Source organism: Corapipo altera, unplaced genomic scaffold, assembly GCF_003945725.1.
Source record: "Corapipo altera isolate COAL_440 unplaced genomic scaffold, ASM394572v1 58, whole genome shotgun sequence".
NCBI classification, from domain to species: Eukaryota; Metazoa; Chordata; class Aves; order Passeriformes; family Pipridae; genus Corapipo; species Corapipo altera.
This window is the reverse complement of record NW_020884898.1, coordinates 9,481,609-9,491,888: the sequence shown is the minus strand read 5'-3', so window position 1 is coordinate 9,491,888 and position 10,280 is coordinate 9,481,609. Positions and strand designations below refer to the sequence as shown.

The 10,280-nt window shown below is 41.5% G+C and overlaps 1 protein-coding gene across 3 annotated transcripts in view; it reads right to left on the bottom strand.

Annotated features, from left to right (window-relative positions):
* The window catches only part of NRIP1 (nuclear receptor interacting protein 1), a 75,611-nt gene extending 74,731 nt beyond the window's left edge, over window positions 1–880 (bottom strand). For 2 of the 3 annotated variants that reach the window (XM_027648662.1, XM_027648663.1), the window contains exon 1: window positions 680–880. The gene's annotated coding sequence lies outside the window, so the exon portion shown is untranslated. Of the gene's footprint in view, window positions 1–421; window positions 469–679 lie in introns of those variants that run through there. The other variant, XM_027648664.1, reaches the window with a different exon arrangement.
* Between the last annotated feature and the right edge of the window lie 9,400 nt (window positions 881–10,280).

Sequence of the window (10,280 nt, the reverse complement as noted above, 5' to 3'; positions counted from 1 at the left end):
GCGCGGCCGGGCGGCGAGCGAGCGAGGCCGGCCCCGGGTGCCCGCACGGCCCCGGGTGCCCGCACGGCCCCTGGGCGGCCGCAGCCGCTGCGCACCGAGCGAGCGGCCCCGCGGACGATTCGCACCGCGAGGGTGTCCCTGCGAGCGGGGGGGCCCGGGCGCGCAGCCAGCGCTCGGCAAAACACTCGCGGGTCCCGCGGTGCGGGGGGGGGGAAACGGGGGGGAAGGAGGGGGCGGCTCGTAACTTTTCCCGTCCCCGCGGCTCCCCCCAAACCCACCCCCGGCCGGGCAAACTTTCCGCCCGCCCCGGGGGGCGCTGGCGGGGCTCCCCCCGGCATTGTTCGGCGGTGCCGCCGCCCGGCAGCGCGGCCCCGGCCCGCCCCGCTCGGCCATTTCCCCGGCGGAACAGCGCCGCACTCACCCCGCAGCCGCCGCGGCTCCTCCCGGGCCGCCCGCCCGGAGCCTCCCGGGGCCGCTCCGCCCGCAGCCCCCCGCGCCCGGTCCCGGCACGGAGCTCCGGAGAGCGGCGGCCGGCACAGCCCAGGCGGGCGGATGGGTGCCCGCGGCTGGAGGGCAGGACAGGGCAGCGCAGGGCAAGGACGCGCCGCCTCCCGCCACCCCCGAGTCCGCGCGTCCTCCCCGCCGTCCCCCCCCCCCCCGCGCATCCCCGCGCACATACAGGGCGAGCCGAGCTCCGCTGCGCTGCTCCCCGCGGCTCGGGGCTCTGCTGCAATGCCTGCGAGGCTGACTTTCAAAGCCTAACCCGCAGCCGCGATCCTCCCTCTCCGCCTTCCACCTCGCCCGCCGCGGCGCAGCCCGGCCCCTCCCCGCGCCGCGCCATTCATCTCTCCAGCCAAGTTTCTTAACCCTTTTCTAACCCCCGGCGCGGGGAGGGAAGGGCGGGATGCAGGGATGCGCCCCCCGCCCCGCCCGGGGCGAGCAGGGCAGGGCAGGGCAGGGCAGGGCAGGGCAGGGCAGGGCAGGGCAGGGCGGCCGCGCCGCACGTACGCGAATCGCATCCCCTCCTGCCCTCGCTAATTAACCTGACCGAAGGCGCAGAGCCCCCGGGAAACAAACTTGGGAGCGACAGGACCGGAGGACCCGTATTTAATGAAAACAACGGTGGCTTAAAATTAACACCTTTCTTTTTTTTTTCCTTTTCCTTCGGCTCCCCTGAAATAGTGTGGGGGGCGCTTCCAGCGTTACCACTTCTGGTCGGTTTAGAGCTTACGTTTTCAGCCTTTCCTCTGAAAAACACGCGCTAGAAACTTATTATTATTATTATTATTATTATTATTATTATTATTATTATTATTATTGTTATTATTATTATTATTAAGGAAAAGCCGGGATGCTCCCGGCAGCGCACGGGGAGGGAGGGCAGCGGCCCCGGCACCTGCGACTGCTCCCGGGCGGGCTCTGCCCCGGCCCTGCCAGCTCCCGGCACGTCTTATCGCTCGGCCCCAGCTTCCCGGGAGCAGAGAGCATCCCTGCCGGCTGGCGCCAGGGCGGCCCGCGGTCCCTGTGCCGCTGGGAAGGAGGGAAGGCGGGGGGAGACTCCCGGCAGCCCGCGGGAGCAGCTCCAGGATCGGGGGCAAAACCATCAAAGCTGTCTGCCCATGTGGCAAATAAATACAGTTCGGGAGGAAAAAAAAAAAAAAAACACAACAGAGCCGGGCAGAGCTTCCAACCCTAACCCAGCCCTCCATTTTGGTAGGTGGCATCCCCAAAATCTCTGCTGTCAGAAATTGCGCTGAATGTCAATCGTTCTTCAGACTTTGCTCCCACCAAAGAAGGGAGTGCACCCAGACACACAGGCTGAACTTGGCTGTATAAGGGAAGCTACAAAGTGCATGCGACCTTCATCGCACCTCCTGTGTGCCTGTGTTTAACAAACGTCTCGACGCGTCGCACGCTGTCTGCCAAACGCTCTACAGAACACTTCATGATACTTTACTTCTAGCAGTCAAAGACTGAGAAAAGAGAAACAAATCTGTTTGCAAGTCACATACGAACTGCGTGATAATTTCTGCATTAAAACATGCCAACATTTTAGTTTTAAAACTCAGGTAAAATAAATGATCTATTCAAGCATCTTTTTAGTAAGAGAGTAGTATTGTTAAAGAACACAGGAGTTTCCACTTTAAATAAAGGAAAACCTTTTCACTTTTGTGAAAAGCTAAATATTTTAACCTGGAGATACCATGAATGAAAGTGGATGTAGGAATGTTAAGCAAAACCTCTTTCACTTTGGAATGTACGGATTGTGTAGAGGCTTAGAGCGGAGCTAGTAATGTATTACTTGACCTATTTTTTTAAGCCAATGAAAGATTTAGGTTAACTTCATCATCGTGTGTTTTTAACCACTTTCTTCCAGACATGCAGCAGCATTTTCTAAAGCCATTGCATGTCACAGTGCTTATACAACAGTCTCTTTTTTTGAGAGCATAAGTCTCGTAAATATAGTCTGATCATACTTCCATTAAAACAATAAGTTTTGCTCTTCGTTTCCATAGTAGGCTCATTAGCAAATTCTGATCGTAAAGAAATTATCTTTAATTTTTTTATTTCACAAAGAATCTTCATCTCAAATTTTTTTTCAATGCTAAGCGGCTGAATTATCTAGGGAAAAAGAAATTTTCTCATTACTGCAGCAATTTATCTGCTATTTCAATCAAGAATGTCTGTAGTAGAGACCTCTTTCATTCTTAACCTTAGGGAACGTTACGTAGATGAGAAACCTACAAAATGAAAGATCTTGGACAAGCAACAGAAAAAACGTGCATGTAGAGCATTTGTTAAAATGATTGTTGTTAGGTAACTTAAAGTTACTTAAGTTGCCTGAGGATGCAAGTTTCAGTAAGATATAATCAACTGAAATTGTATTAAATAATGCAATGTATAGAACTAGTAGGTTATTTCCAACAATTAATATTTGTATCACACTGAGTTGTACCACTTGTCCATATTTACTTAACTATGAGAATTCAAACAATATACAAAATAAACATTCCATACAAGTAAAGGAAAACTTCCAGCATACAGTGGAATCTGCCTCTCAAGAAGTATGAGAGTACTGATGTGTATTTGTTGGTCCTTCCTGTGTATTCTTCAACCAAAATTAAACACACACAGTCACCCCCCATGCATAAAAGATGAGCATCTATGGATGTACCTATCTAGGGTGGTGTCTATACCTTCACTTTGTTACAGACATTACAAAATGGGACTTTTTTTCAATTTTGTTCTTTAAGGAGAACTCATCACTATAAAATGCCTTTGAATGGAAGACCAATTACAACAAGAAAGCAAAAACTACCTTTGTATTGGTCTTGGAAGAGAAAACCAGGTTTATAGAGTTTACATTAGAACTCATTCCCAGAATTGCAAGCATTTAGTGAGGAGCTGTTGGTGGTGTACTTTGGTATATCAGCGAACCACTTCTTTTTATATCCATAAAAATGTACAATGATACACCCCCTACTTTACAATTGTTAACAGAAAATTTCCAGGCAGAATGTTATGTTTTTGACCTATACAAATTCTATCAAAATCAGAATATAATTGTGATTCTGACATTCTTGAGATACATAATTAATCTGTGTGACCGCTTAAAAAATGGTTAAATAAACAGTGGATGCACCCACAACTTTCTTATGTTCACTTTGACGATTGCAATAATGCATTTAAAATTTATGAACAAAGCTACAGTTTCAGTAAAAAACTTTTTCTTTAACTTGCAGAAGTAGAACACATTGGTCTGTGCCATACAGTAAAAAAGCAAGTAGTAGTCTTAAAAGGACAGTGCTATTATATTATTCCCAAACATTTTTAAGCTAATGCTAACCTATTTTTAAATTACATAAAGTGCTTTGAAGAGCTTGGGAGAATTACAATTGCTCTTATTTTGATTTTCCTTTGAGGTTATCTCAGCCTCTCAAAAAACTAACTTCTCTTAAACTACCTTTTTTCTATCAAAATAATTATGGCCTTGCTTCATGCGTCCAATCATGATATGAAAGGCTTAGGATGTGGTTGAGAAGCTAGGTAGCTTTACAGAAATGCATTTCCAGACTAAATCTTCCTCTAAAATAGTTTGTCAGCCTTACATAGACAAATAATGAAATTCCATCCTTGACTCAGCCTAGTTCAATACATGTAATATGTCAGATTACCCTCTATTTCAAAGGTGCCTTCACAGAGGATTAAATCACCTACTATTCCAAAACCTAGGTAGGCACACACACGCAAAAAAACCAAAACCAACCAACCAACCAAACAAACAAACAAAACAGAAAAGGAAGTTAAAAAAGGAATCATTATAATTCTTATTTATTCAACAAATGACTTCAAAAGAGGTTTGCCTAAATATATTATAATCATGGGATAGTGTTGATCCATAAATCTGAAGTAGTAAGATGGAAAAGTTTGCCATTCTTCAGGAGTTCCATCTAGGACTAACTGAAATCAGTAGTAACCCTACAAGTTATCAGAGGAGGAGCTGGTCCAGGGGAGGGTTTCTGCAGGGGGTACCGTAGGACATATCCTCTTTTGTTCATGACAGCAGCAAGTCTGCAACTGTTGGTGGTGGAGCTGAATTACACAACAACATGTAAAGGGAAGAGTTATGTACTCTTTGTATACCTGAAAGGTATCAAGAGTACACATTGCTTGTTACTTCATCTACCTACATTTAAAATTACAAAGGTATTTGTATGCATACATAACTCATATCATTCCCTACTGGAGCTAGTTTCCACTTCCTTTTTCTTTTTTTAATTACACATTTTACTTGCATTTTCACAAGTATTTCGAAGCAGGTCATCTGAGAGAAAAGTACCCTTAGTGGCTCAAGTTCTTTTTTTTTTTTTTCCTGCATTATTTAAAAGTAGACTTCGGATCGTGACTATTTGTTCTAAGAGTAATAAGCAAAGGACCAGATGCTGGAGTCTTTTCAATTACAAAAACATTTAAAGACAGCTGTACCATATAAACTCTCATGGAGGAATCATATGCTTGCAGCATCTGGTGAGTTTTGGCCATGCCTCTAGCACGCTGTATCTGTTCAGAGGCATGAGATAGGGTGAGGCTTATTTGGCCATATGTGTTTTTGGGATAGGGGTGTGCATTTTTTGACCACAGACAGGAACTAACACTTCAGGTTAGTTATTTGGTGGCAGGAAATAAACACTACTTTTAGCCCCTGTAATACCTTTCATGGAAGAGTCAAAGGGGTGTATGCTAAGTCAATATGACTACTTTATTATTTTAATTATTTTAATATTTTAATTATTTTAGCAGAATGAAATACTGGTGTTTTTATTCAGAAGAATGCATCCCGTACTTGTGAATTTTCTGCTATTTCGTCCCACTTGCACAATCAAACATTCAAAGTATATTTCTGAGAACATTGTTCCAGTGTGTCACATTGCTGGTGTGAAAACACATCCAGAAAATAACTGTGCTGGGGTCACTACTTATAAACTGACATGAGAAAGTACCAGTAGCACAGGTATTACACTACACAAGCACTGTTGTGGCTTGTGGGTTGGTGGCAATGCAAAGGTAGTGTTTGAGAAGGTTGTATGCAGGTCACTGAAACTGTTCAGAACATTCATTTTCATTTCAGAATTCATGTTTCCCTCCTTCCTTTGACAAAGATGTTCCCCATGTCAGCAGTAACAGATTGAATGAGGACTGAAGAATCCTGTCCTCTCTCATGCTCTGCACTCAGAAGTTACTCTCAGTAACAATTTTGTTTCACAGCCCCTCAGAAACAATTTTGTTTCTCTCTGGCTAACGTGAGATCTGGGTAACCCCTTGTTGTGGTTCTCATGATGACACAAGCCATGTTGTTGAAACAATATGTTCTCAAATAAAGTGAACAGTACATACAAATTATACACACGTGATCTGGCAGCCCGGACCACGCTGCAAGTGAATAAAGTTCTGGAAAGGACCATTAGGAAGCACCTAAAAAATTAAACTAAACTGTCCTGTGTCTGCCCTTCAAAATAATACAGGTACTGGGCAAATGCTTCTAAATATATGAACACTTTAATTAGATATTAAAATTGCAATAATATTCTTTAGTACAAATGGTACTAAGAGCCCTGACTCAAGTACATGAAACTGCTGTGTTAAGCTAAACTGTGCATCTCATGTATTTTTATTAAATATTATTTCCTTTTCCACATATGAGCTTATGTGCAACTAAGAAATTCTGAAGAAAACCTGGCTTCTTTGTGCAGGTACTCAAACAGGGGCTATTTTGAAAATTCGGTCCCAGGTCTGAGGATTAAATATTCTCAAAAAAATTGGTGCTTACCTACCTAACATCACAGATTTAGTCACAAGTGATTAGTGTTTCTGTTTACCTACAGATGCCTACTGAGAAAATCCATTTAAATTGTGTATCGAAAAACCCCAGGAACTCAAATCACTGGGCCATGTAAGTTCAGATAAGTTTCTGCTTGATTGTATTTTATATGATGAGTTTATCAGAATCATATTAACTGTGCTTTTATAACTGATCCAACTATATATCTTTGCATATTTTTATTAGCACACAAATATCTAGGTTTTATTAGAAGGCATTAGCCTCACTAAATGTTGGATATATAACAAATCCAACTTCGATGCTGTTGATCATCGTACCAGTAGTTTACATCTGACATAAAACTGTCAAGGCATAGGAGTGACTCAACTCACTATAAACCAGAAGGCAACAGTTCTGTTCACATAAATTACATTCCCTCATGGGAAATTTCCCTTGCCACTTTTTGCATATATTTTAGAGAACTGCCTAGCCAATATTACTCTTCCTTTGAAAGGAGTGAGAGCATGAGGATACTTCCATTTATAAACAGCAGACACTATACCTTGTTTTTATGTATGTAATTCTAACTTTGAAATAATTGCTGCTCTTTTTTTCTTGTCTAATATATGATTAAAAAAAAGGTGAAAGTATCTTCTGTGGAGAAAAGAATTCATTCTGAGTTTTGATGACTTAGCACAGAGAATATCTGGGTTGCATTCTTCATTTGAACAACATCCATTTTTTTGCATTACAATGGCTGAAACAACTATTTTAAAGTAGAGAAAATAATTACGTTTTGTTAATAATTTGAAAGTTTCGTTTCATGTTTATTTGGATTGGAAACAACATTTTAAGTCCCCCAGTATTATTATAATTATTGCCCACCATACAAATTATTTGGGAAGCCAGGACCTTAATGTTGTTGCCTTGATAAAATAGTCTAAGAAGCCTGATCTTGGAAGCTCCTCTCACAAAGGGAGGAGAAGTTTATATTCCCAGGGATCCCTGCTTCTTGCTTCTTTCCACATCTGAGGAACCAGATGATTAAGCAGCAGGAAAAAAGAAATATTTAAAATGTTTTCATGTTGAATTTTGTCTAACCTGCTGTGCCTACTTTTTGCCTTTTTTTGTTATTTTCTTTAAGCAGAATACTGTCATCACATACAGAACCCATGTTCTTTTGACAAACTCTATTTAAACTTATAGCACCGTCTAAAATCCCTTCTTTAATGTATATGATACTGAAACTCTTGATACATTCAGTGCTACAATACTGTTGCTAACTTTCCTAATATAAGGGTAAGGAAGGACTCACAGAACTCCTTACAGGCACCTTCTAAAATACGTTACGTTCTATATCCCTAATAACTCTTAAAATATTTTACTGGCTGGGCCCATTGTCTACCAGCAGAAACGTACATAACCAGTTTCTTGAAAAAATGTGTTTGCAAAACACAAGTGTCTGTGTGGCTTGCCTAGAGCAGATTAAACTCTTGAAAAGGTGATCACTATTCACGATTACTTAACAAATAATTAATAACCAGTTATATTGGCCAGGTCGAGACAGAAAAATTAATTAAATCCATAGACATTTTTTCACCTCTCCCAAGCCACTTTATGCACTAGTTATTTGTAATTTTCTACTCATGCTCTCTGATTTATACCACTCATATGGATGCTTAAAGAAAGCTAATAAATGATACAACAAGTCAGAAAAATTCTTGGATTTTTGAAACAAATAGTTTCATGTGTTTTCCAGAGTTATTCCTACAATTGTAAATAGATTTTGTTCATTTCTTTTCTATTAAAAAAAGGCATAAGCAATTTACTGTGTTATGACTCTCACTATTCTCTACTGAAATTCTCTTTCCCAGTATCAGAGATGTACTGCGATTCCAGTAATAAGCTGTACTTGGATTTATGAGTAAAACACAGTGTAAATCATGACATGAAGACGTGTAATTCTGTTTTCTATGACTCATCAGCTTTCTTCCAGTTCCCACCTTCACATAAAAAAAAAAATAAATTAATTTGTGGGATAAATTCTATGATCCAGACCCTGCAAAAGAGAATATTCAACTTTTCCTCCTGTTGCACAGCTGTTCTCTTATGAGTTTTTATTCTTTCTTTCCCCTATCTCTTCTCTGAGAGTTCAAATATCAGTGAACATTTTCATCAACATCCCTGCTAGAATGCCTCTGGTAGAAAGAAAATCTGTAAACCAGAAGATAAAAAGAAATCTGTTGAATTTTTCTCAAATTCTTGAAAATTTATAGAAATCATGATTTGCAGAATGTTTTGCCCACTTATAAGGATTAACTGTCTTTTTATTGTCTCTTCTAAATCAAAAAATAGTAGCAGTAAGCATTATCTAGTTGCTAGAATCCAAAAGAAATCAAGAGGTGCAACACTATGCACAAATTCTGTTTAAGTTGATGCACAACATAAAGCATAAAATACCTCCATGAATTTCTATGTTATTTTACATCACCAGAAACCAGCATCACCAAAATACATAAAGAATTTGCTTTTGACTTTGATTTTGGGTGGGATTTTTACTATTTAAAATTTTCAGCAAGACAGGAATGAGATGTAACCTTCTCCTAAAGACAGGCTCTCATTCTCCAGCTACTTTCATTTTGCTAGATCTTAATGTTCTTCTTGAATGCCTGAGGAACTTTATCTTCCTGTTTGGCACAGTTCTAAATTGGCTTAAATCATATTTATCCAACAGTTACCTGCATTATATTTTCAAGGGTAATTTGTGTCCTTCTCCTAGAGCATTTATTTCTCCTGCTCTGTAGGGTTCCATTCTGGCCCTGTTCTTACTCAGCAATCCAAAGCTGCCTGTGTGCAAGGTTGTTCACTGGCATGATGCTGGATTTCATTTCTATGCCGACAAGACACAGATCTTGTCAACCAAACCAGCAATTTCAGACTATGCTATTACCATATTGACAAACTGGTAAGCATAAAAGCCTGCACGAGCATCAATTTTCTTCAGTTAAAATCAGAAAAAAAGCCCTGAGCTGTTCATGGCTGGCTCTTGCCATCAACCCAAGCCCACTTGAACTTCTAACCCATCTTTAAAATTCAACCCAGGTTCATTGGTTAAAAACCCTGTTTTGATTGCAAGCTCTTCTTTCAGGTTTGCAGTCAAAAGATTAAGGCTTCCTATTATTAGTTGAAATAAATGTGCTTTGCTTATTGCTCACTCATGCTTTTATGTTCCCTAGGCTAGATTATTTTAATGCCCAGCTTGTTGATCCGCCGATGAGGCCGATTATCAAATTTCATCTTGTAGCAAGTTCTGTTTCCAGAGCAAATATTGTACACACTAATGCATTGTTTTGTACCTGCTGGTCTCTCCCAGTGGCTACTAATACACCACAAAATCTATTTAAGCTATTACTGCTCTTACACTACCAAGTTTTTCATGAACTTTGACTTATTACTAAGAGGTATTTGTCAGGGGGCTGATTCTGCCAAGTTAAGGTAATGGAAGCTTTATCACCGAGTTCAGGGGAAAAAAAAAGAGAAGTAAGACCATATATTCTCTACTCACATTCTTAAAGTGATTGCATGGGCACTGGGTGATGGCTTTCTGCTTGTGTCCTGTATATATTTCAGAAAGAGTTGGTGTATCCCAAGTGGCAGATTCAGAAGCACTTTTCAGCTCCCGAATCCAGATGTTTGTGCACTGTGGCTATATCCTTCATATTGAAATAAAACTATTTCTTTGCAAACTCTGATTTTCTTCTGAAGGAAGTGCTCATGTGCCACCGCCCTCCCATCAGGTTGATCAGGGGATTAGGACTGACAGAGGCAGTCTGGGCTGCTGTGCCTGGCGACGGTCTGAGTATGCCACAAGCTGCACAAGATTTGCGTTGTTTTCTGAGGGGTTCTGGCTTGTGAAGGTGCTATGTCAGTCAGCTACCATGGAATAAAGAGCTGTCTGACT